Here is a 27,014-nt window from a genome sequence, read left to right as displayed (position 1 = left end):
GGCGTCCATCCTGTTGCAGCCCTGGGATCGCCGCAGCCCTGGCTCACAAATAAGGCCTGCCCATGTGTAGGCAAACACCAACAGCTGGGCTAGATAACATGCAGATTATAAAGTTACTCTGTGGTGGCCCTAAGCCAATGGAAAGAAGGCCTTAAGCTATCAGACATGAGGCTGAAGTTGGGCTTGGCAGGAATACCCGAGATCCTCCAAGTTATTTTCATAAGGTTTGTATATGTCCCCTTTTGAACAGCTTATTTGTTGAGCGCCCGACCCAAGCATATACACAGAGTATTTTCACATTAATGCCAAGAAAAATGAAGCCTGGAAAGTGCCCTTTTAATTCTGTGGAGTATAAGCAGTAACAAGGCCTTCTGCATGGCCAGATCCATTGCAATATTTGCTAGTATTTCTACTGTTGTATAAATACTTGTCCAGATTTTCTCACTGCCCTGAGAAGTCTCCAATATATATTAGACAAGGAAATACCTTACTCATTTGTTACTGTTGTGAGCGTGAGGAGAGGTACAAGTGTGTGTGAAAATGAAGAGAGCCATATTTAGGAAGAAAAATAATAATGATGAAACCTAATAAAGGTTATTTCTTACATTAATTTAGGATCAGATGGGGAAATAGTATTATTCCCCGTGTAACAGGGCTTTATCGATAAGCACCAGCCTATGATGAAAAGTAGAGGCAAAAGCAGCCATCAATGGGAGAGAACACAGGAAATGAAATGTGAAATTTCACTGAGTAAAGTATTGATGATGCGTGAGGAGGAGGAAGCAGCAAGTCTGTACTTCTTGACGAGACTGAAGGGATTTAAAAAACAAACAAACAAACAATGAGTTGATCCAGGACTGGGCAATCCAAGAATGGTGAAAACCCCGTAAGACTGAAATTGGAAGACAACAAAAGCCACATTCATAGACATGGAGGGGGAACAATGGGTTCTTGATCGGTGGGCGTAGGACCTTTTCCAGACTGAGCACCACCTTCCCTTCTAGGCAACATGTCTATGGTGGGCTAGGCAAGAAGCAAAAGTGAGGGGAACAACAAATGTTCAATTTTTGGACAGCAGACTTATTTCTGCACACTCGTCTCTGTCCTGCATCCAAGCAAGGAAGAAGCTTTGACGGAGCTCAAGGGCACATTCAAACCAGGGAAACGCAATCAAAGTGGGGCCAGTGAGGAGAGCCTTGAGGGCCAGAGAGAGAAGCCTAGAGGGCCACATTCCCCATCCCTGCTCTAGATTAAGAGCTGCAGTACTATGACAGCATACGGTAAACATAAATCAGAGGGCGGTGAAAGTGAAGCTATTGTAAAATACACAATTCTGGAGTGTTGTGAAGTAGTATTAGAGGTCAAAAAGGTAGTAAGAACGCACAGAGAGAAAAACTTACACCAAAAAACAGTTCACTTATTGGCATTCATCTGTCTCGAAAAACTATTGAGTTTATAAAGGGATTGTTACAAATAAAATAAAGTAGATGGATTTCTGCATTCTCTCAGAATGGATGGGTTTGAGGAGACCCACAGCCATGCTTACATAAGAAGGGGCTTTTCGAGCTTTTTATGTTGATTGGTTGACCATATCTAACTGCTGTATTTTAAGTAATGTTGAAAAAGATATTATCTTGAAATATGATTGCAGGGGAGGAGATACAGAATACAGCCTTTTACTTCACAGCTTGTTTTCCGTTGCTTTCAAAAGCTCCCAGATTCGCCTGCTCACTTCTTCACAAGTACAACTCAGACCCAAAAGAAAAATCAACAGGTTGTATCCAATACTAGTCCTATACAAAGTAGGCCCAATGAAGTTAACAGATGTATCTAACTTAAGCTTCATTAATTACAGCAGGTGTGTTCTGAGAAGAGCTTTGCTTAAGGAGAAGGGGGTTAATTATAAGAAGTTTTTTTTAAGGGCAAGCTACAAATTCAGTTAAGGGACGCGGGTGGCACTGTGGGTAAAACCTCAGCGCCTAGGACTTGCCGATCGCATGGTCGGCGGTTTGAATCCCCGCGGCGGGGTGCGCTCCCGTTGTTCGGTCCCAGCGCCTGCCAACCTAGCAGTTTGAAAGCACCTCCGGGTGCAAGTAGATAAATAGGGACCGCTTACCAGCGGGAAGGTAAACGGCGTTCCGTGTGCTGCGCTGGCTCGCCAGATGCAGCTTGTCACGCTGGCCACGTGACCTGGAAGTGTCTGCGGACAGCGCTGGCTCCCGGCCTATAGAGTGAGATGAGCGCACAACCCTAGAGTCTGGCAAGACTGGCCCGTACGGGCAGGGGTACCTTTACCTTTACCTTTACAAATTCAGTTGGGTGGAGCCAGCCACTGATGTCATAAAGCCAGTGGCAAGAATGTTCTAGAAGTGTGCTTGGCAGGCCAAACATCAGATCTCTTTAAGCTCTCTGCCCTCTTATCTCAAGGAACCCTTTCAGTTCCCATTTACCTGCTTCCACAAACGGCAAGAACCAAGGGAGCCCTCCACCCCACCAAACCAGAAATAGGCAGGTGAAGAAAACTGACAAAGAAACGGGGAAGAGCCGTGAGCCCAAAAGTGATGAAGCAACAGTTTTTCTAATCGAACGAACTGAGGCCTTCATCCTGCAAACCCCAAGTGTGAGTGCTCCCCATTATCAACCTCAATCTGGACATGGGCATGAGGGTGGGTAGAGTTGGAGGGGAAAGGGGGTGTTGTTGCTGTAGAAACGGGGAGAAAGCGATGCAGGGGAAAGGAAAGGGCCTCCGGTTTAGAGATAGTGTCTTCTGGTGCCGTGCTGATTCATGAGCTTTAATCAGATCTCTGTTTTCTTTCCCCACCCGTATCTTTTGTGGGTGTCTGTTGCTGTTTTTTAAAGAATTTATCTTTCATGTCTGAGCTGGGTTTCCCCACCTTGTTGCTCTGCTGTATTGGAAGGGGGGAAAATACATATTTAAAAGCAAAGTACTCTCCTATGAAACCTGTCTTTGCTCTCTTTTCAGTGATAAGTGTCAATCTGTGCAAAATTCTCTGTCCCAACCCCAAATTAAAGTTCCACATAGAGCCTTGTTCCCACATTAACATTTTGCATTCTGTGCCCGCCCCCTTGATTCCTTCTTGTGCCACACAGCCCTGGTGTTGTTATGCAGGCCAACAACATTCATGCTTAAAAATACCGTGTGTCGTAAGGATAACTTCCCTCAGCAGGCCAACCATAGAGTTCACTACTTGATGGCTCTTTTCTGGTTCTTAGCTGGCATAGGCTCCAACATTTCTCCCGATGAAAATAGGGACATCGTAAGGAAAAGCAGGGCATTCCAGTATCAAATCTGAAACCGAGACGGCTTCTGTAAATTTGGGACTGTCCTTGCAATATAGGGACACTTGGAGGGTCTGAACTGGCGGCTTGCCACATAAAGTTATGTGGCCTTGAAATGACCACTTGGGCAAGTTTTGTTTGACTTCTCCTCAAGAGGCAAATATCTGACCAACTCACAAAGGCCAGACGCTTGCCCTTTATGCTCCTGCAGCCTCATCTGATCAGAATAAAACTCGTATGGACGTGAGTTGGTAGGAGTTTTGTGACCCATAGCAGCCTCTGTCGACTGCCAAGCATTCCAAGTGGAAAATGGGCTCCAGTATTAAGAATTTATTTGCTGGCTGTGGGCCCCTCTCTCTGATTCTTGTCCTACAGGCACTTTTAACAATGCAGAGGAGCTGCTTGATCATTGGGAAGTTTGTGTGCTGAAGGTGCTGAGCTGTGCACAGCTCCTTTGGCTAAGCTTCTGTGTAAACATCATCTGTTGTTAATTCAGTCCAGAATTTTTGCAAACAAAATTTTCATTTCTCTTTCCCTCTCAACACAACCTCCCCTCCATCCACAAACCTGCCTTTTTCTTTTTCGTCTTCTCTCTCAATTATTATTTACATTCTTAGAAGGGAAGATTTTCATATGCAAATGACAAGAGCTATTTGAACAAGGTGCAAAGATTCCCTTTATGGTATAATATTATATCCTGGCAGCATATATTGGAGGAGCTCCACAATGCTGGATGTGGACATAAGAGATGCCGACCAGTCCAATAGGTACTTCAGAAAAGAAGCAAAGTGGAAAATGAGAGAGAGGGGTGGACAGCCAGGAAGTAACACTGAGCTGATTTGGATTTAACATTGCCCCCCCTTTCCCATGTTATTTCATATGTGAATGTAAGGATCCAAACCTGCGTATTGTGAATTGTGGCTTGAAGCACAGCAGGGACTATTTGGACCTCAAAATAATTGTTTATAATTTGATATCTAAAGGATAGGGTGGGTGTTTGGGTTCCAAAGATGGCATGAAAGATTCCAAATGAAGGTGTGGTTGCTGGAAAAATCAGCTTCCAAAGCTAATGTACTATTTTGTTTAGCTGGTTGGATTGTATTGTTGGTTTAACAAGATAGATTTTAAAAAAGAGTTAGCACTTCCTAGTAAAACTGCCTGAATGTGATGCAAAGACGTTTGGGTCATAATTTTGAGATGTTGAACCAAGCTGAACATAATGGGTATCTAAATCAAAAGCCTACCAGCGGGCTCATCAAACCCCCTGGTTCTGCTGCATACAAACAAGGTGGTGGTGGGTTGTCAAGGCCAACTGGAGGACTCTCAGGAAGAATGGATGGATCACAGGTTGTACAGTGCCTGAGCTAAGCCATAACCTTTCTCCTTCCTTGATGTGCTTGGTTTCTAAAGCCAGAAAATGTATATGTGTCGGGGTGGGGAGCAGTCAAACCTAATCGTACACCAGTATAGCCTGAACTAGCACACCATAGCAAGAGTTGAACCATGTGATTCTGTGGATCATGTTGCTTAGCTCTTAGAGAAGGTCCTGAGGAGTAGGACTCTTAATAAGAAAAAAATAAAACTTGCAAGATTTAGGAAATAACAAGCAGAATGACCGTGAGATCACATTGCCGTGTCCATCTTCTCTTCTAGAAGGGCTTTAACATCCCTTATCAAGATATGTCAGAATTTGGACTGCAGGTTCTCCAGGGTAGGATAGAACTTATTTCTAATCAGTGCACAGTGCATAACTATGGTACCCTCTAATTAGTAAAGCACTTATCTCCTTAAGCCAAATGAAATACAGCAAGCACCAGCTCTATTGGGGTTATACCATTGTGCTGCATTCTGTTATGTGTGTGAATCTGGCCAGAGTGACCTGTTGCGATGCGAGGGTTTCTGCTTATTTTTGCACTAGAGGTCTGCTGGAGCAGGCTTCAAGGTACAGAACAGGCTATAGCTTTTCAGTGACAAACTGCTCCCCAAAAAACTTCAGTGGCAGAATATTCAGGGCGGTCTGAAGAGTATAGCTCTTCACACAACCCAGTACTAATGTGTGGAGTTCACGGCCACAAGGTGTGATGATGGTCACCAGTTAAATGAATAGATGGTTAGGGAAATTTGCAGAAGATAGGTCTGGCGAAGACCATGACGGCTATATGGAATCTCCATGAACAGAGGCAGCATGATACTGAATTCCCATTGCAGGTGGGAAGGTGGGGAACAACAGTGAAGGACAGCTATTTATTACCCTCATGCTCTGCTCAAAGACTTCCTGATAGTATCCCTACTATGTGAAGTGGGATGCTGAGCTTGATGGACATCTAACCTGGCAAAGTTGTCCCTATTTTCTTATCCACTTAATGCAACAGAAGCATTAGGACAGAGGCGGCCAACCTGTTGTTGAGTTCCAAGTCCCATCCTACCAGGCCATAAACCATATTGGCTGGGGTTGATAGGAGCTGGAGCCTAACAGGTTAGCCACCCATGATTTAGGTGGGACTTTCATGAGGCATTGGCCTGCAATGGATGATATCCAGTGTTTGCTTGAAGGAGTGTTGTATCCTTGCTTTGTAGGACTGGCTGCGCACCTAAGGTCTGGAGCATCTCAGCACACCAAAGGGCCAGTTTCGCACATGTGCCTTCATGAGGGATCTTGCTACAGCTGGCTTTGCAAGGAAAATATAAACCTTTCACCAATCAGAATGCTCATTTGCATCACAAATGCCTGTCCCCCCTTATGCACAATTAGGTGGCATTGGCATAAATAGGAGGAATTGGGCACAAAATCAGTTTAAGCCTAATGTGTGAAAGGCTTGAAGTGCACACAATTCAGGATAGACAATTATGTTTCATTCTGGATCGTTTTATCTGGTGTTTTAATGTGTTGCTAAACACTTTGAGGTTTTTTTCTTAAAAATATAAAGCAGTATAGAAATGAAATGAATAATAAAAATAAAATAAAATAAAAAGTTGATGATTATAATAAGTTGATGATTATAATATATAGACGGAGTCATATAGAATGGGGATTGGCCCAGAGAGCACTAGTTGATTTGTTCATTGCATTGAAACCAGAAGTCAGAGTGATCCAGAAATTCAGCAAATGTTTCAGAACCTGTTACTTGTTCCAGTTGTTGCAAAGTAATTTTTCCAAGATTGGTTGTGTGCTTTCCCAGACGTACAAAACAATACCATTGGGCAAATGACACTGTGCCCAAATAGCTCAGGAAGTGGCCGGTTTGAGCTGTGTACTCGGAAAAATGATGCAGAGGGGGGCCTCAGAAATAATTAGTTGGCGCTAATCAGTATGACAGGCCTGGGTTGTTGTTTTTAACATCATATGGAAGATAAGTCTCTGATGCCTGATTCTGTTCAGTTCTCTTCGAGGCTGTGATAAGAAGGTGGTTGCTTTGTCAGGGTTACTCACTCTCTTCTGAGCAGTTTACTCAGCCCTGAGCTCGTTTAGATAAGACAAACATCTAAACGCCATTTCCGGAGATCCACGCCATGCTTTGCACTCAGGCAATGCTTAAACCTTGTGGTTGGTTACCAGAGACTGAAGCCAGTGATCTCGAAAACAGTCTTTTAAAGGCTCTGCCGTAACCCTTTCTGAATCTATATAAAAATCCTCCCTTCCAGAGAATCCCACCACCTCCGGTTCAGAGGAGCAGAAACAATTAGTGCCTGCTTTAATGTGCCTTGCATTACTGGTTCCCTGCCTCAAACACTTACACAGACTTTCTTCGGGGCAGTGAGGGGTCTAGCAAAATACTGTGCGTCATGCAGGAATCTTCCTCTTATTCTGTTTTATCCAGATCAGTGCGGAACCTAAGAACATGAGTTTGCGACATTGCTGATACAGATACCATAAAAAACATCTAAAAATAGTTTAAAGAACAGTGCAAATTAAGCATCTAAGGCAGAGAGCTTTTCATCCAGCTGGAAAATCCACTTTAATTGCCTAAGCCTAAGGTTCTGGTATGTGCTTGAATCCTTCCTGGAAAATGGTGACTGTCTGAGGGCACTCTAAGACTTATGGAGGAGGAAGCTGACAGGCAGTGCCACCCTCTGGACTGGTTGTAAGATAGGGGGCAGGCAGGTGGGGCAGGTGGCTGATGTGGGCAGGCTGAGACCCCAATGGGCCTCCCCTAAGTTCCACCATGACAGGGAGTGTTAGCACTTGCCTAGGTGCTGAAGAACGAATCTCTCTCTCTCTCTCTCTCTCTCTCTCTCTCTCTCTCTCTCTCTCTCTCTCTCTCTCTTGTCAAAGTCAGGTTGACCTAGCTGCTGCATTGCACCCACTCTCGCACAGAGCATCCACTGCCTCCGTCTCACATGAGGGAGCTGCAGTCAAATATTAAAAAGGCAGCAGGAGCATTAAATTATTCGCCAACAGAACACTGTCATCCCTCCCATAAAACTATTTTGACCTGTAGTTTTCTGTGGAGTCTATTGCTCTTAAATGTGCAATGAGAAAGGAAATTAAAAATTAATCTTTATTTCCATCTCAGCAGAAAAACCTTAATTCTCTGCATTGAAATTATACTCATAGTCCAGGACAATAAATTATAGTTTTAATTGCAGCTAGTCACGGCCAATCAAACTGGCAACCCCCACCTCTGCCTGCCTTCTCTTTCTAGATTTCACTCCTCTATCCTAAAAAAATTCATGTAGTGATGGAGAGAGAGAAATACAAAAACCTAAGAAACCAGGACACCTGGCTTCAAAAGTAACTTTTTTTTTAATCCTCTTTCCCTCCTTGTCCCCCACCCCACCCCCAGGAAATTAGTCTGAGAGCTACAGGTCACAAGTTGCTCACAGTTTATTCAGTGTTGCATGCAGATATAACATATATAGGTACTACTAAAGCACAATTTAGTGTGATGTTCTGAACTCTGCTCTCAGAGAGTGTATATTGGGAGACATCAACAAGTACTTCTTCAGCAGCTTTCCAGCAGATAAGTGACCTAACCTCAGTGCAAATGTACCGCTTATCCATACATGGTGGATACAAACCATCATTCTTCCATCCACTTTAAACTATAGTTTCATACTTGTAACAAATACTTAACCATGGTTTCCATAGCTAGATTAACCATGGTTAATGAAAACATTATAGCTGCGTATGACCTTAGCACGGCCATTTAGATTGGTGTCAAATCTTGGATTCAGTTTCTGCTTTTTATGATAGTGGTTGATGTTGTCTCTTCTAGGCTGTGTTGATTCTGGCATTTTGTGTGTGTTCCCCATCTTTACAGGCTCTTGCATATGCACAGCTCACAGGCAGAGCCAGGGAAAGTCTCTTGTGTATTTTGCCCCACATATTATGGAGATTTCCTCTCCTTACTCCCCACTTCTCTCTCTCCCTCTCCCACCCACCCTCTCTTTCCCCCCATATCAATCATTCCCCACCTTGAAAGCTTCCTTGGTTAACTGCTTATTTCAAAATCATTATTAATGAATTTGCTCAGGGATTTTGGAATTTAATTAGCCTCTTTTGAACCGCTCTCTTACCGTGTTTGACTAGAGAAACAGAAAATCCCTCCATGACTTGTTTGCTTTCCTCCTCCTTTTTATTCTCCGTCTAGAAGTGCAAAAATATAACCAGGGAGGGTGGGCTGTGTATGTGTGTATGTGTCATTGGTTGCTTGGAGCAGTTCATTTGGTTCAGTTTGGTGTTACTTTTCAGGATATAAATTAGAAGGATCCCTGGAAGCAAGCTACTTGCTTTCTGAGATGAAGAGGCAAGATAACATTGCTTTTGGTAGAAGGCACAGAAACCTCATTTTGCACCTCTATATAGCATTTGTCAAGCTGATGACATGTTGGGACAGCCCCATGGTTATTATGGCAGCCATGAAGTCCCAAGCCATCCCAGAGCTAACCACTTTGGCTGCATTGGCTGAGCAAGAGGGATACTGCAGCTGCAGTCCAAGCCTGTGCCTTCGCTTAGTTGTTCCTCTTCCCACCCCACCCCACCCTCTTCGATTCCCCTTGACAAAGGTATCTGTCAGGAAGAGTCTCTTGCAAAGACAATGGACACCCTTGAAAAACAATGCACACCCTTCAGGTAGATTACCAGTGATTGCTCTTTTCAGGTGTGTTGCCTTTCCTTTAGCTTGGTGCGTAAGGAAAGTGGGTAAATGCAGGTTCTCGAGTTCTGGTGGATTTATGTTATATATCTTTGGCAGGGTACTTCCAGACAGGTGCATATTGTGAGATCAGTGCTGCTCATCCACACAAGCTTTCCATTTATTTATTGCATTTATATTTGACCTTTCTCCAAGGAGCTCAAGGTGCTGTATATGATTCTCCCTCTCCTCACTTAAACCCCACAATAACCCTATGAAGTAGGTTAAGCCGAGAGACAGTGGCTGGCCCAAGGCCATGAGAAGAGCCTGCCAGATCAGACCAATGGCCCATTCAGTCCAGCATCCTGGATTTACGCAGAGGTCAACCAGATGAGCTTCATGGCTGAGGGGAGATGTGAACCCTGGTCTCCCTGGTTGGTCCTAATCCAACACTGACCACTGCGTAACACTGGCTCTCAGTATCCACGTAACATTGTTGGCATCAAAATGCCAACCATTTACCTGTTCCCTGGAAAATCTAGTAAGTTAGGGGGAAAAACAATACCAAAAGTCTCTTGCTAAGGATCCATTCCTGTAGCTCTCTTAGTTAAAGTTTTTTCATATGCTGCGTTTTAGCTATTTGGGCTCTGCCCCCAAAACAGCCTGCATACAGTTCAAATATAGTCAAAGCAAAATGAAAATCAGAGGTACAGTACTCAAAATTCAATAAATTGCAACACAGGTGTCTGCTACAGGTGCTGCTTGCAACAAAACAGAGTTAGTCCATAAGTAGCAGAAGCGATGAAAAGTCCTCATTGCTTAAAACCCTTGCTGTTGTTAGTGATACCTACCACTTTCAATAGCCTTACATCTTTCCCTACAAACTTCTGATATTACTGTAAGCCTTACAACAAAGGGAACAGTAAGAAAGGCTAGTACTGTTCCTCTAACAGTATACAGATGCTTGTATACTAAGACTGATGGCCTTTTAAGACTGCCCACTGAGATCTCAGTGACTCAGGCTAGAGCCACTCATGGTGCAGAGGAGGGAGAAAAACTGTACTTACATGACACTCTGAGTTAGGGACAATTTCTTTCCAACCCCATATATGGCAGCAACACAAATATGATAACAAAATTAACTCACTGAGACTGTCAAGGGGAATTCTTCTTTTCTCTCTGGCCCGAGTCCACCCAAATCTGGTGTTTCGGCCCCAGTTGTAGGGCTGATACTCTACTTCCCAATCAGAAAAATTGGCAGAAGAAGCTTGTCTTTCCCCAGGAGGGGCAATGAGGTGGATTTCGCACTTAAGTGCTTCCAGGTATTTGGGTGTCAAGAGCTGTACAACCAGGAGCACACACTGTTAATTGTTCCGCCTCATTTTGCTGAGTGGCCGTGTGCCAGAGTGCCTGTGTGTCCCTGGTGAGTGCTTTAAATGGCACAGTGTTTACTTGGAGATTTGCCTAGGACATGCAGATTGCTTCGGCATTTGATGTCCCCATCTCTGCGGCTGCAAATTTCAGCTTCAGGTTAGGTGCTCTGCCTTCTTTGAACTGAAGCAGACGGACACCCTTTCTCACTCCAGCCCATTCCTCAACAGACACTGAAGAGCCAGAGACAAAGTGCTTGTGCGGCTGCCATTATTGTTGTCCAATTTACTTTATTGGATTATCTTTCTGACGGACGTTTATGAGTCACTGATGTTTTCCCCTGCCTCTGTAACTGAAAGGAAGACTGGCCAAGGGAAAGAAGAAAGCATAAGGGGAGGTTGATCTTAACCGAGATTTCTCTAGAAACATGCATTTGTTTTCACTGCCAGTCAGCACCACGCATCAGCATCGTGGCGCACCTGCTGTTTGAGTCCCAGGCCACAGTCGGGGACCCACTGCCAATATTTGGAGCCCCTGGTTCCCTCTACTCCTCTTCCTCCACTCCGTACTCTTTGTCCATTGCATCTTTCATGCTCCCTCGTCACAAGAAACAACAGTCCATGTTCCCAACTGCAGGAAATGCTAGAATGCAATGGGAGGCTATGCCAGCATGAAGAGTAAAACTCCCGACACTGTGCAAGATTTGAAGATGGGATGCAATGGACAAAGAGTACGGAGTGCTATGTCTATTGTGTAGAAGCATGCCTGGTCCCACAATGTAATAAATATAAATATGCATCGGCCTATAAGCTCCTCTGCCTTTAACACTGGCCACTCGCTGGGTGTGCTATGTGAAACCACAATTAATCAACCCTGCAACGGTTTCAATAGGGACTGACTTCCTCACATCAGAAATGGGTGCAGATAAAAATTTAACCGGAAACAGGATGTCACGAAGAACATGCAGCAGGTGCTTTCTATTATGCTGTTGCTTTGTTTATAAAATTTATATATCCCCTTTCTTCCATACTTCCCTCCCCACAATTTCCAAGGCAGTGTTGCCTTTATTTGGCCAGAGTTACAGATGCTGGAAGATCATTTTAATAAAACAAAACACAAAACCTCAGAGTTGGAGTTTAGTGTTTAGTGCGGGAGGATGCTCTTTCAAACGTTGTGGCCGTGGTCTTATGGTGCAAAACATCTGGAGTGGGAGGTATAGCAAGTCAGGCAGCTGTAGTTTTACCTTTACAGTATTATTAAAAGTCCAGATGAGGATGTGCTTTTCCTGCTGACTACAAGACTTGCAACAGTGAGGTTCCTGGTATGAACAGGTCTGGCCATTTGCTTTGGCTGAAAAAGCGACTTATCATCTGAAAGTGACCAGAGGACAAATGTGGTCCATGGCATAGTTTTATAATATGCACCCAATCAGGAGAGCATAGATGCATCTCCCGCAGACACATAGCAGGTTATGGAGAGACCCACTTGGGTGACTGGAAAAATGTACCACCATCACTGCCTAACTCTTGTTACTCACTGTAATATGCCAATGGTTTTTACAAGCCTAGTTTTGGTTTTGTTATATGTAAACAGAGATCTGTTTGTCACAAGGCTTTAAAATAAAATAATAATAAAGTTACTCTATACCAGGCAAAAGTGACTTAAGTTTCTTCCAAGTGCTGTAATAAAAGCAAAATTTTGTGGCTGGGACATTTGGCTACATTTCAATGCAAAATCTTCATGGTTGTTTTAAATCCTCTACGTTCTTCATGGATACTTCACTATGGAGGAAAATGTTGGGAATGTTACTAAGCCTTTTGCTTCTGTCACAAATTGCTTTGTGATTTTTTCAGCAGTGTCTGGAAGGAGAATCCATATAATCACAAGGATGCAAGGTTAATATCACTTGTATCCTGCTGCCCCAAGGGTAGCAGAGTGATACTGTAAAATACAAAGCAGTACGCCACTGATACACAGTATTGATTTTGTTAATACATTACATTTGTTATCAGGCAAAGGACAAGTGGTTTCTTCTAAATAATTAATATTGTGATCTAAAGCACTGGATAAAAGAGGCAAAAAATCTCTTAGAACCTCCTCCTAATGCTTTCCTTTTTTTTTTTTTTGCTTACTCATTTCACCCCCCTTCAGTTCCAGTGAGGAATGATTTAATGTTGAGGAGGAGGAGAGAAGGAAGAAGATTATTAAACAAGAAAAAATAACTGGCCAGGAGACCATCTGAGCAAAGGTAAGGAAGGCCATTGGGACAAATGTTTCACAGAAACTGGTGCAATTTAGGTATGGAACTGGGACTGACAAATCATAATTTCAAAAATGAAAGATGCTGTGGATTAGAACTTTGAGTAAGGTGTTCAGTTTTCAGAGTTCTTCGTGCTAGAAGACTGACACAGTTTGTGAACAAGAGATGTGTAAAAATCTATAGGAACAGGATAATGATAGGCTTATATCTCTACTTATTATTTAAGAATTGTGTTGTAATAATAATAATAATAATAATAATAATAATAATAATACCCCACCCATCTGGCTGAGTTTCCCCAGCCACTCTGGGCAGCTTACAACACATATAAAAACATAGTAAAGCGTCAAACATTAAAACAGGGCTGCCTTCAGATATCTCCTAAGAGTTGTGTAGAATAAGAATAATAATTTTATTATGTCTTGGAAACATAGTCATTATCCTAGCAAATGGGTGTAGAGTAATGGCTAAGGGACCTCTTAACAATGTGTTAAGTAAGAAGCCACCTGGTTTGAATTGTGCCTCTGCTCTGCTCTCACTAGGTGGCCTTAGCATCTCATTCTCATTTGCAGTATTGATATTGGCTTACCTTACAGGGTTGTTGTACGACAAGTTTATGTATATAGTACACCTAGGACCCCTGCCTTTGGCTGCTTGAATTACAGTGGTACCTCAGGTTACATATTCTTCAGGTTACAGACTCTGCTAACCCAGAAATAGTGCTTCAGGTTAAGAACTTTGCTTCAGGATGAGAACAGAAATCATGCTCGCGCGGCAGCAGCAGGAGGCCCCATTAGCTAAAGTGGTTTTCCATAGGGAAGGGATGTGCATAAAAGTTATGCTTGCCTGTACAGTGGTACCTCGGGTTAAGTACTTAATTCGTTCCGGAGGTCCGTTCTTAACCTGAAACTGTTCTTAACCTGAAGCACCACTTTAGCTAATGGGGCTTCAGGTTAAGAACAGTTTCAGGTTAAGTACGGACCTCTGGAACAAATTAAGTACTTAACCCGAGGTACCACTGTACAGGCAAAGAGTACCCACCACCATTACCTTTTTTGCCACCCATAAGACTATAAGCAGAGTCATGCTGGATCCTGTTCTCACCATGACCAACTAGATGCCCATGGGAAGCCCCCAAGCAGAACCTGAACAGCACTCGCCCCACTTTACAAGTGCTCCCCAGCAACCAGTGTTCAGAGGCACACTGCCTTCAGCAGTAGAGGTAGAACATAGCTGTTATGAAGGGTGTACCTGGGGGTTGGCCAGGCTGGCTCCTGCCAAGGGCACAAGCCCAGGAGGGCACAAAAATTGCATATCTCCACTCTGGCTCAGAGTGACTAGGAGCCCACCCACCCACTCATCCGCACACTCCCCGGGCTGCTCCTCCACTGCTCTGGGTGGCCAACATCTCCTTGCCAAGGGTGCAAGAGATGAGGGCGCCAATACGTCTTCCAAGGGTGCAAGAGAGCCTAGTTATGTCTCTGGCCATTATAGCTAGAAACCCTTGGTAGCTCCATCCGCTGTGAATTTGTCTTATCCTCTTCATTTAAACCCATCCAAGTTGGTGGCCATCACTCCATCTTTAATCCTATAGTTTAACTATGTGTTGGGTGAACAAGTGCTTTCTGGATCTTCCAAGCTTGAGCTCCATTGGATGTCCCCAAGTTCTAGTATTATGAGAGACAGAGAAAACCTTCTTTTCCCTATCCACTTTCTCCATACTGTTAGCTTAAATAGAGGGGGAGATCCATAGTGTGAGGTTTAGCAATTTCATTAAGGGCCCACCTGCCATTGCCCCCTTTACCACTGCTGCCATCCTGTGCATGCTTACTAGGAAGTAGGTCTGATTGAATTCAGTGGGATTTACTTCTGGGGCGCAACACATTCGCTGTCTCCCTGGCATCATCAGTTCCCTCCCATCCACATTCCCTCCTGTGACTTTGCAGCTGGACACACCACTGAGGAGTCACTCTCAGCAGGCTGTGAGTAATGAGGTGCTGAGGGGAGCTCTCATCCCACATCCCAGGTTCCTCAGCATCGGCTCCACTTCTGACCGGACCTCTGAGTCTTTCAAAGGGGCATTGCTACCGGCAACTCCAGCTCACTTTCCTCTGCCTACGTTCTTTGCTATGAGGACACATGCTCTGCAGCCTCCAGAGCTAAAAGGGGCTGCCCGCAACCAATAACTTAATTGAAAACATCAAAGGAGACCAAAAAAGAAAGAAAGGAAGAATTGCACAAGATGATGGGACACTGCTGTCGAGCTAAGCTTTAACCTTGCTGTTGTTTGCCAAGGTTTCCTCCTACCATCGTTGAAAAAACAACAGTGGCGGACGTGGGAGGCTACATAAGTACAATCAGAGCAGCAGGGAGCACTTAGCATCTAGCAAACGTCAGTAGCCTCAGCATGTGTGTCTTTGACCTGTGCCTAAACAGGCTGCTAAAGGCCTTTGCTCAAGGGCAGCGCTTCTCCATGGATAGATCAAACCCCTTTGGCAGCACAAACCCATAACACATCCGCTCAGAATAGAAGTAAGGCCCGTCAAGTTCAATGAGGAAATCAGGGCAACCTGCAGAGACCCCTGCCTAACCACCCACAAGTCTCTCCCCCCCCCCACTCCCTGGCTTTTAATGAAATCTGTCTGATAAGGTACCCAAGAGTAAATACAGTTAATAATAATAATAATAATAATAATAATAATAATAATAATAATTTATTATTTGTACCCCGCCCATCTGGCTGGGTTTCCCCAGCCACTCTGGGCGGCTTCCAACAAAGATGAAAAATACACTAAAATGTCACATATTAAAAACTTCCCTGAACAGGGCTGCCTTCAGATGTCTTCTGAATGTCAGGTAGATGTTTATCGCTTTGACATCTGATGGGAGGGCGTTCCACAGGGTGGGCGCCACTACCGAAAAGGCCCTCTGCCTGGTTCCCTGTAACTTGGCCTCTCGCAGTGAGGGAACCGCCAGAAGGCCCTCGGAGCTGGACCTCAGTGTCCGGGCAGAACGATGGGGGTGGAGACGCTCCTTCAGGTATACTGGACCGAGGCCGTTTAGGGCTTTAAAGGTCAGCACCAACACTTTGAATTGTGCTCGGAAACGTACTGGGAGCCAGTGTAGGTCTTTCAAGACCGGTGTTATATGGTCTCGGCGGCCGCTCCCAGTCACCAGTCTAGCTGCCGCATTCTGGATTAGTTGTAATTTCCGGGTCACCTTCAAAGGTAGCCCCACGTAGAGCGCATTGCAGTAGTCCAAGCGGGAGATAACCAGAGCATGTACCACTCTGGCGAGACAGTCTGCAGGCAGATATACCTCTTCTCCTCTCTGGGCTAAGTGCCCATCTCTGAAGTTTTCTTATTTTGGTGACCTGCCTTGTGCTGCCCCAGGCTCTCTGCCCATTGGTGGGCTTTCTCCCAATTTACTGCCCAACATTTTGGTCAGGTGATTTTTACTAGCTTTCACCTTCATCAGAACATCGTGAAGATTTGTGTATGCTCCAGGCATGTAAGTTGAACCTCATAACTTACATAAATAATAACTTAACTTGTGTTTGTGGCAATGGCACACACACACACACACAAACAGATACACACACTTTCATTTTTGGGTGGGGAAAGGGGGGTATTTTTGCCTGCCCACATTGCCTCACCCAGCATCAGAACGAGGCCCCTGGAAGGCTGGGCAAGTTCTAAGCCTCAGGCTGAAATAGGTTCCCTACCCCTGGGCAGATGCAACCAATTAAAAATGAAGAGGTGACATGAGTGTGTGCTGTATGGTGGGTCTCAGGTCTGAAAAAGACTGAAGTCTGTTGCTACTTTACATACAGAAGGTCTCAGTTTTGATCCCTGGCTTCTTTAGCTAAAAAGTGTAAAGGTAGCAGGTGAAGGGAAAGATATCCTCTGCCTGGGAGTTGCTGCCAGTCAGAGTAGAGTAGACCATACTGGCCTGCATCAGCAAATAGTCTTACCTGGTAAAAGCAACTTGCATATGCAGCCCATGTCGTTTGTGTGAACTGGCCCAGAATCAGTTATCACTTCTTTTGCTACCCTCCCTCTTTTTTTTTTTTTTTAAAAAAAGAAGAGGTTCTCTTTCTAAAGGGTTTCATTCACAGGGAGGAGACAAATATCATTCCTATCACAAATAATTAGAATGCTTTGCCATTCTATACACCCTTCCATCCAAATATCTTAAATAGGAATGTTTCACATCTAGGAAGCATCCTCATCAGTAATAGTACCATTCAGAAAAGATGGGCACCTACTTCAGGAGAGCTGCAGGAGTGAGGGGGGGGATCACTCCCTGCTGAGCTCTCTACCAGTCCATTTGTGGGTGCATCAAAACCTTGGGTTTTGTGAAAAGTTGTTAAATAAGCTCCTGGGCAAAAATAAAGGATCAAAGGGGATCTAATTAGCTGCAGTCTGCTTATGAATTGTGGATGTTCACCTAGCTTTATAAATTGACACATTTAACATTAAAACTCAAAGCAAAAAATGATGTAATTATTCCCCCCTCCTTTTTTCTGAGGCTTAGGTTTAATATCTTTATTGAAAATTGGGTGCTTCTATTGCATCTCAAGATGCTTTATTCTATGCAATCTGGAGCGAGTCATTTTTCATGTTGAATTGTAATATGGTTTAAATGATAAGGGCCTGATTCAGAAAGCTTTTTCCTCTGCTGGTAGTCTGACAAGAAAGCTCACAGCCCAGTAATAACCTGAAGATAATCTACAATTTGATTCTTTGTGCTCCTCTTCACTGTTTCGAGAGGGGTGGCGGGGTGGGAAGAAGGTGGGATTTAAGCTTGACACTGGGACATTATAAACCACAGGCTTTATTAATATTATCACTTCTTTTGCACTTACAGCATGACAGCGCTTTACAAACCTTTTTTATTTATTATTCCTCATTCAAAACAATCCTGTGAGGTAGATCGCTATTGTTCCCAAGCCTATGGCAAGGATAGGATTTGAACTCAGGTCTCCAAAATCCAAAACCCAACACTCTATTCATTGGTGGGGAGGGTAGAATTGAAGCAGATATGTTTAATTTCTTGTAGCTATAGTTTTATTTAAAAAATAATTTCCATTTTGGAACTTCATTTTTGGAAGTTGAGGAAGCAAAATTGTTATGTAACACCGCCCACCAAGACGAGTGGGACAGCTTGCAGTGTGAATGAAGAAAGACTGAAAGAATATAGCATCAGATACAGTAATAGCATTTAGCAGATAGATGGAGATGGGATATGGGCACTATGTACTGCTGACGTAGATTATCTGTGGTGTCTCCTCCTCAGTATGACTGGGTTGGGGGATTTTTTAAGATGAAAGCAATGGATGACCTAATATATTTTAGTTAAAAGAAGGAAGAAGAGCATTGAGCAGACAATTGTTTCAGAGATTTCTCCCATGTTTTTGTTTGCTGGACTTGGTTGTGTGTTTCATTTGTTGCTCTCTGATCATTTGCCTGCACTGTGTCTAATGAATTTTCATGGATTAAATCTTTCCTGTTGGCTGAATTTGGCACCAGAACCATGAGCAGTGCAGGGAATGAAAAAAGGAAACGTCACATTACTTTAATGCTGGTCAAGAGCAGTAGATGTTGATGATGATTTTACCCTGGAGAAGGAAATCCAATGGAATAAGAGATATTCTTATGCTTCCTTCCTTCCACAAATTTTAATCCCACTTTTCCATAAGTGGCAAAATTATAGAGCAAGTAATATAAATGTTACCTTTTTTACAGCAGGCTAGTTTCTACATACACTCATTCCTTTTTCCCTATCTGCCACCCAAGCAAGCAAGACGCATTATCAGATTTTAAGGAGACCTATCAGGCAAAAGGGACGCGGGTGGCGCTGTGGGTAAAACCTCAGTGCCTAGGACTTGCCGATCGTAGGGTCAGCGGTTCGAATCCCCGCGGCGGGGTGAGCTCCCGTCGTTTGGTCCCAGCTCCTGCCCACCTAGCAGTTCGAAAGCACCCCTAAGTGCAAGTAGATAAATAGGTACCGCTTTATAGTGGGAAGGTAAGCGGCGTTTCTGTGTGCTGGTGCTGGCTTGCCAGAGCAGCTTTGTCACGCTGGCCACGTGACCCAGAAGTGTCTGCGGACAGCGCTGGCTCCCGGCCTCTTAAGCGAGATGAGCACGCAACCCCAGAGTCGGTCACGACTGGCCCGTACGGGCAGGGGTACCTTTACCTTTACCTATCAGGCAAAAACCCTCAAGGAGGGTGTGAAGCAATGCCAATGAGGGGTGTGGACTGGAGAGGGGGGCTTGGCCTGGGGGATAGTCTCAAAGGCCAGATAGAGATATCTGGAGAATTGCATCTGGCCCCTAGGTCTGAAGCACTCTGTCATTACTTAGAACCACCCAAGGTCACCCAGGGAATTTCCTGGGGATTTGAACCCGCACCTCCCTTATCTGTGTCCAGTTCTTTCTCCATTTATCCCAGACTGGATTTCCCACGTTTGCCCATGTTTGGCACTAAGCACAGAATCATGCAAAATTCATGGTTGTCCTTGGGAGATAAATAAAAGTTTTTACGTAAAGAAGGTCACTTATTATTATGGGCTTCTCATGAATTGAACGTTTGCCCTCCTTGCTGTCAATTATTACCTTGGCTTTTCAAGGGTTCTGAAAAGTATGAGAACTTCTTAAGGCTATTCTGAAGTGATAATAATCAGGCAGAGGTCCAGAGAAGCAATTGGGTGATATTCCAGTAAGTGGCCAGACTTTCTCTCTCTCTAGAGAATACCCAGAGGTGCTGCTTAATGACCCGAGCTTAATGACTATGGGTATATTCAACAATAAGCAGTTTTAGGTCCCATTGATTTCAGCAAGCGTACAGTTTGCATGAGCAAAGACCAAGGCTCACAAATGTTTGATGCAGCAACACACACGATTTATCAGAGAAACATTTTAAAGCCTCGGAGAGCATAGAATGTGCTGCAACAGAGATCCATGGGTTACATGGATTCCCCTATCACCCAGCATCCAGGATCTGAGAGCTATTCTGCACACCCATTTTTCGGACAATCATTCCACTGAAACCTGAAGCAACGTGAAGGAGCATGAAGGTTGCACAGGAAATTTTATTTATGCATATATTTATACACTGCCAACTCATAGAAAACATCAAGTACTATGAAATGTAAAACACCACAAAAACATTACAAAATAATTGTGCAAACCACTGGCAACTCAAGAACATTTTAAACATTTTGGCACAAAAAGGCCTTCAAGAAGTACCTCAAAGTCAAAGGCCAAATCTCTGCTGGAAGAATGTCCCACTGCATGAGACAAGCACCCTACATACCCAGCTTCTAGTTGAAGACAGCTGGGCCTCTGAAATTCAGGGGACAACTAACAGTGGTCCTCCGTATGATCTTGGTGACTGAGCAGTGATATAAGGGCTCAGGTGGTCGTCAAGGTATCCTAGACCAAACGTGCTCAGGGCTTTATATATTAACACAAGAACCTTGAACCTGTTCATATGAGTAGCCAGTGCAGATGTTTTAGCAGAAGTGCTGTCAGCCATCTGCCCCATCTGCAGCCTTACATAGATAGAGCACATCACAGAAACCCATTACCAATGAATGGACTATAGTGGGCAGGTTTTCTAGATACAGCTGTGGCTGGCACACCAGGCGAAGCTGGTAAAAGGCACTCCAAGCCACAGAGGTCTCTTGGACCTCTAACAACAAAGATGTGTCCAGGAGTAGCTCTAAACTACATACATGCTCTTTTAGAGGGAATGCAACCCTATCCAGAACAGGCAATTGGTCTATATTCCAAGCACAGGAACCACTTTTGAGGATTTCCAGACCAATGAAGTTTCCTTCCTCATGGTGTGATGTCTGTTTATATAGCACTCTTTTTTCCTGTATGTCCACACCTGGGTCACCATGAGTACAAGTGAGTGTAGTGATGTAATTTGTGAGGTCATTTTGCTCTGTTTGTGTGTGTGTGTGAAGCCCATCCCGCTTTGCACGTTGCTTCCCTTTCATAATTTTGATGCTCTTTCATAAGCTTTTGCAACTATTTTCAAGAACTTTGACGTGTGTTTTGCAGTGCAAATTCCAGCCATGTAGCCCATAACACATTTTGGTTTATAAAATTTTACTACAAACATACAATATATGTGTATCTGAAAAGGGGATGGAAAGTGAAACTACTGCAGCAGGATTATTATGGGGGGGGGGGGAAGTTTTACAAAAATATATATTTTGAAAATAATACTGCCCAGGACATTGCAATCCCATGGTTGCAGAGTCTCAGTCAATGTATGCTTGCTTTTATGAGGGCACCAAATGCCGAATTAATGTGATATTTCATAAGCAATTTCAAAACACGGGAACCTTGCTCACGTGCCTAGGTGAGAGAGAGAGAAATAGATATTTTCCGGGGCTTGTTGCAGCAACACAGCAGACTTGTAATGGACTCATATTGTCCCTGTTGAGAGACATTGTGCTTGAAGTGGGGGCAGGAGAGGCAGGGAAGCCTGGCTGCGGCTGGGCTGCGAGGGCTGCCTTCAGGCAGGCATGACTGACTTGCCAATGTACATGTGTTACCAAAGGACAGCAGTTTTGCAGCCTGAAAAGGCAGCTCGTTGTTCCTTGGTCACTGAGCATGACCAGTCTTCAGGGTAACTCACTGGGGGTGGAGGAGCGGAGGTAGAGAATACGTTCTTGTCAGCAGAACTACAGGGTTACTATTTAATGAACCAGATAGGCAGGTAGAACGTTAAACAGCAGTTACACATCAAAAGTGAGCAACTTGTCCTTTGTTTTCTGCACGACAGTGTGTGTGTGTGTAATTATTTACATTGCAGGGGCTTTGAATCAGGTAGGTTGGTAGACAGACAGATAGATAGATATGCTTAGATTTCACTGTCAAGGCGACCACAATTGTTAGGATTCTTCCACAGCAAATAGCCATATGCTGAAACTCTGGAAATGTTTTTTTAGACTTGCTGAGTTTTATTTTAATGGGTTCCCCCTGCCCCATGCTAAAGCTTTATATTGCAGTGTTGTATTTTTAATGCACTTACGAGGCTGTTACTCAATTTTTTGAGTTACTGTGTGTGAAACACTTGAAATATTTGCCCTCTGTGTTGGCTCTGCAGTATTAAGAACTTACATTTCCCCCTTTTATGTTATTATTACATTTCTATCCCACCTTTCCTCCAAAGAACTCATGGTGGCCCACAATCCTCTCCTGCCCACCCCCCTTATCATCACACACCCCCCCCCCGTGAGGTGGCTTAGGCTCAGGAAGGTTTTGGGGTGTTTCCTTACCCTTGCCATAACTGATACGCAATCCTTCTGCTTTTCTGGACTTTTTACTCTGGTGTTTTTAATTGATGTACTGCTTGCTTGCAATCTATAATTTTCTTATAGCTTATGGCTTGTTTGTTAGCTTCCTTGAACTGTACCGTACAAGAAAAAGTGAGATATAAGGGCGAGATCCGTTATGGGATTCCCTTCCTCACCTGTAGTCACCTGTCTGCTCTGGACAGTTCCCCAACATAAGAAGAACTCTGCTGGATCAGGTCGATGGGCCATTCAGTCCAGCATCCTGTTCTCATAGAGGCCAACTTGATGGCCATGGGACCAGAATGCAACAGCCCTCTCCCCATTTGTGGTTCCCAGCAACTGGCAATCAGAGGCTGCCTCTGAGAGTAGAGGTAGAATATAATCATTACTGCTAGTAGCCATCAACCTACTGACCCTCTTTCAATGCCTGACCCTCTTTGAAAGCCAACTCAAGTTGGTGTCTATCGCTACACCTTATACTTAGAATTTAGGGCAGAGGGGCTGCAAGGGAAAGGGGAAGATTTTTTATTATTATTGTTACTTCATCTTCATCATCAGCATTCCTTTCAGAGTTGTATGGTTGATGGAGGTGCCCTATATAATGCAGTATGCTTTGCACACTTAAAAATGCACTCTATAAATTCCCCAACACAGCAAAAGTTGGCTGTGATGAAGACTGCAGCTCTTTGCACACAATCCATATTTTTCCGTATATAAGGCGAGCTTTTTTGACCCCAAAATGAGGTTCAAAATTTAGGGTCGTCTTATACACCAGTAGTGCTGAGAGGAGACGGGTGAATGGTTTTTTGGCGCGAGCCCAAAACTGTAAGCAGCGATTGGCTGCTTGATTGTTGGGGGGTGGGAATGCCGAAAATCGCTCACCCGCCAGAACGAAGCGCGATCCCAAGATTGGAAGCAGCAATTGTAAGCGACGTGAGCGGTTGTGTGCTGTGTTCTGGCGGGTGAGCGATTTTCGGCATCCCCCCAAATAATCCTCCCCCAAAGCTTAATCCCCCCATTTTCTAAAGTTTGAGGCCCCAAAAATAGGGGGCGTTCTATAGACAGAAGACTATGATTTGTGGAAGTAAGCCCCTTTGAATACAGTGGGGCTTACTTTTGAGTAAATGTGCACAGGACTGGGCTCTGTGTGAACAGCTCAAGCCATTGGAGTCAACGAGCTCTGCAGCTGAAACCTACGTATTTGTAATTGGGAGTAAGCAAGTATCACGGAATTCAGCTGAACCCATTCCCAAGAAAAGGTGCCCAGGAAAGGGCCTTGTGTCACAGATAACTTTTCCTGGACTGGGGCCAAAGGCTGAAATCCTGTGTGTCCCTCATGAGGTGCATGTTTCATTGAACTCAGTGAGTGGCATTCGGCTAGATTTTACTCGGACTAAGTTGGACCCATTAATTACAGTGGTCTACTCTGAATAAAACATCATTTAATTCTAACCAGTGGGATTTACTTACAATTAAACACATCATTTATTTATTTCATGGCATTTATATCCTACCTTTCCTCTGCCATGCAACCATTTGCATCAAAGTGGTTCCTATGTGGTCACTCATCCAGGCACTGACCTGAGCTGGACCTAGTTAGCTTCAGCAAGGCGGTGGCTTTCATCTGCCAGGATGGGGCTACAAGGCTGCTTGTTTTACTGTCTCATCTTGCTGTTAAACAGTGAAGCCTATCCTTCCCAGATACCCAGTTCCTATACCAGACAGTAACCCCCCTGCAAAATTCTGCATACATGGAATTGCAGAATATAAATACTCCAGCCACTTTGCCCCTCTCTCTCCTGCTGTTCTCTGCCCTTGCCCAGTGGCTCTGCTCCTCACTTTTCTATGACAAGCACCCAGCACTATCTCTTCCTCCTTCCAGCGTGTCTCCCTTTGCATTGACATAGTTCTCTTCTGTAGTTCTCCTTGCTGACTGTTTATGTCATCACCGTTTCATAATGTAGAAAGAACAAGAATCTCCGTGTTGCTTTTAGAGTGCATCTGAGCCATGGGTATCCAGCCCTGTTCATCGTGCAGGCTTTCAGAGTGCATGCACATTGGAAGTTTGACAGCACTGCGGTCGGTTTTTATTTAAGAACATTTTAACTTAATTTTTTATTTGCAAATTTAACAAAGAGGGGAAGGAAAAATAAAAGAATTATAAATAGGAAATAAGAAATGATAGAAAATAATAATACCAGTGACAGCAGCTCACATTAATGATACAACAACCATCAGTGCATCCGTGTTCTGTTAAACATATAAGTTAATGTAAGCCCTCCAAATGTCCAAATAGTTATCCCTACAAAACTGATGTCCCTAAGAAATGTGTTCAAATGTAGCCAGGGTGATGGTGTCCTCAGACCATTACTTGATAGACATAGTGAGGGTAGCCTGCGTTTTAGCAATCCAAAAGCATGAACCTAAAAAACAACAGCTGGCAGTGGCAGCTGGCAACATTGTACAAGAGACATGTACAGAAAGACAGCCAAAGAGTAGCAAAAGAAGTCCAAGTAGAATCAAAGGTGTGAGAATAGGTGGAGGAAGGAGATACAAGGGGATCAGAGGTGAAAAAACAAAGTATTGCAAACTTGATATCGATTCTGAGGTGTGATGGAAGCCAGCCTAGGGACTTGGGGAAAAATAGCTCTTGGGTTTGTATCCAACTAAGGTCTACTCAAAGAAGACCCACTATAATGAATGAACCAAGTTAGTTGTGTGTGTGACCTTTCATGGATCTACTCAAAGTAGGGCTAACATTGGATATAACCCATGGTCATTTGAAGATTGACTTGTCCTGCCCTCCCTATCCTGGTGTCCAGAGGCTGAAACTCCCATCATCCCTCACCACTGGCCATGCTGATTGGGCTGGTGGGAGTTGGGAGTCCAGAAACATCTTATTTGCCATAAGAATGTAAGATGAGCCTGCTGGATGAGGCCAAAGGCCCATCCAGTCCAGCATCCTGTTTTCACAGCGCCAGTGGTATTAAAGCATTACCTGCAATGCATATCTATTCCATTGCTGATGAACCCACAGCATCCTGAATACATGGTTCCATGGCAGGGGCATAGGAACCTTTGTTCACAGTTGTTTTCTCAGATGTGATGAGAGGGAAGGGATTTAGCTGTCCCACATGCCATCAGGGAATGTTGATTTTTCCAGCCCCCAGGCAAAGGACTTTAGGAAGCCTTCTTGGATGCCTCTACCTGGCAATCTCTACAATTAGGGGTGGTGACATATTTTGCCAGAGGTTCAGAGTGACAAATGCCAGTCCGGGACTCTCAGATTCTGATAAGCAGTGTGTGTGTGTGTGTGTGTTTATAGCTACACAACAAAGCAATCAAGACCAGACACGGAAGCAGGAACAGCAGCAACAAAGGGGAAAGGCTGAGAAATGTCACGTGGGAAAGAAAGAACAAATGTACCCCAAAGAGAAGCAGAAGAAGCAGCTGAAGCCAAGGCCAAATTACCAGCAGTCAAGCTGAAGGCATCAGAAGCCAGTACAGGGCCAAAGACGGAAACAGCAAAAGAGGCAAGGTCTGACGCAATAGGCAGAGCCGCAGAGAAGGTGGCAAGATCACAAATTGCATTGGTTTTGCAATCGGCAAAAGCAGAGGTAGAGCTTAGACCTTTATATATTATTGCTGTTGTAACTGTTGTGATTATTATGCCGTCAGTGTACAAAGTGCTTTTCAGATTAACAGCAAGCAGGTTCTGCCCTTGAGAAGTTTATAATCTTAATTTCAGCAGTGGGAGTCACAAAGCAGTTACATGTACTGAGGCTGTTTTGGCTGAGGAGTGAGCAAAAGGCTCAAAGGAAAAGGTGGATTTTGAGGAGGCGTTCTCGGTGGGGGGTTGGATTAATTATGGCGAGAGGACAGAAAGAAAGAGAAACCAAAGAACTCTTGAATGGCTGGGGAAGGACTGTAGCTCAGTGGCAGAACATCTGCCAAGCATGCAGAAGGTCCCAGGTTCAATCCCCAGCATATTCAGGTAGGGCTGGGAATGTCCCTGTTTGAAACCCTGGAGAACAGCTGCCACTCAGAGTAAGGTAAAGGTAAAGGACCCCTGGACCGTTAAGTCCAGTCAAGGCAACTATGGGGTGCGGCGCTCATCTCACTTCAGGCCGAGGGAGCTGGCATTTGTCCACAGACAGCTTTCCGGGTCATGTGGCCAGCATGATGTAGGCATTGCTGAGCTGGGTGGTATTAGTCAGGTAGCTCCTTACCCATACCTTCTCTTGCCTTGGACCGTGATGTCAGTGCAATATGAGCACGTACTTCAAAGCCAAACTCATTCTCCAACATCACTGTTTTGCCTAATAAGAGTAGACCGGAGAATCCCTTAGATTCCCCCAGAGCAAAGTTCTGATATTTGCATTCACAATTCTGATAAATCTGTTGCTGACTTTTTAGCTGAGGCACAGAAGAAGAAATCCAAGCTTGAGACAAAAGGATACTCTTCTGAACAACTTGGAGGAAAATGGAATAAATGAGACTGAAATGCAATGAAGGCAGAATGTGATCAGTAGATCCATGGTATGTAGTGGGAACAAGTGGACCTTCTTTGCGTAATAGCAAATCACACCCATTAATGGTGTGTCTTCCTTGGGAAACATCAATAAACATTGATCAATAAAGACGCACAGAATTCTGAATTTTATTGTCTAAGCGTTTGGAAGGCTGGTGCCATA

At 44.2% G+C, this 27,014-nt stretch overlaps 1 long non-coding RNA gene across 6 annotated transcripts; it reads left to right on the top strand.

Annotated features, from left to right (window-relative positions):
* The first annotated feature begins 205 nt into the window (after positions 1–205).
* Positions 206–26,960, top strand: LOC128408362 (uncharacterized). 6 transcript variants are annotated; one of them, XR_008329050.1, is made up of 5 exons: positions 1,266–1,280; positions 1,652–1,774; positions 12,897–12,993; positions 25,646–25,937; positions 26,737–26,960. It is a non-coding gene; the product is annotated as an uncharacterized LOC128408362 (long non-coding RNA). The 6 variants fall into 6 exon arrangements; XR_008329052.1 differs by lacking the exons at positions 1,266–1,280; positions 1,652–1,774 and adding an exon at positions 206–224; XR_008329051.1 differs by lacking the exon at positions 1,652–1,774 and having other exon boundaries at positions 1,262–1,280.
* Positions 26,961–27,014: the final 54 nt, after the last annotated feature.

Source organism: Podarcis raffonei, chromosome 2 (assembly GCF_027172205.1).
Source record: "Podarcis raffonei isolate rPodRaf1 chromosome 2, rPodRaf1.pri, whole genome shotgun sequence".
Classification (NCBI taxonomy): domain Eukaryota; kingdom Metazoa; phylum Chordata; class Lepidosauria; order Squamata; family Lacertidae; genus Podarcis; species Podarcis raffonei.
Note: the sequence above shows the minus strand (reverse complement) of the source record. Positions and strands in the feature narration are given on the sequence as shown.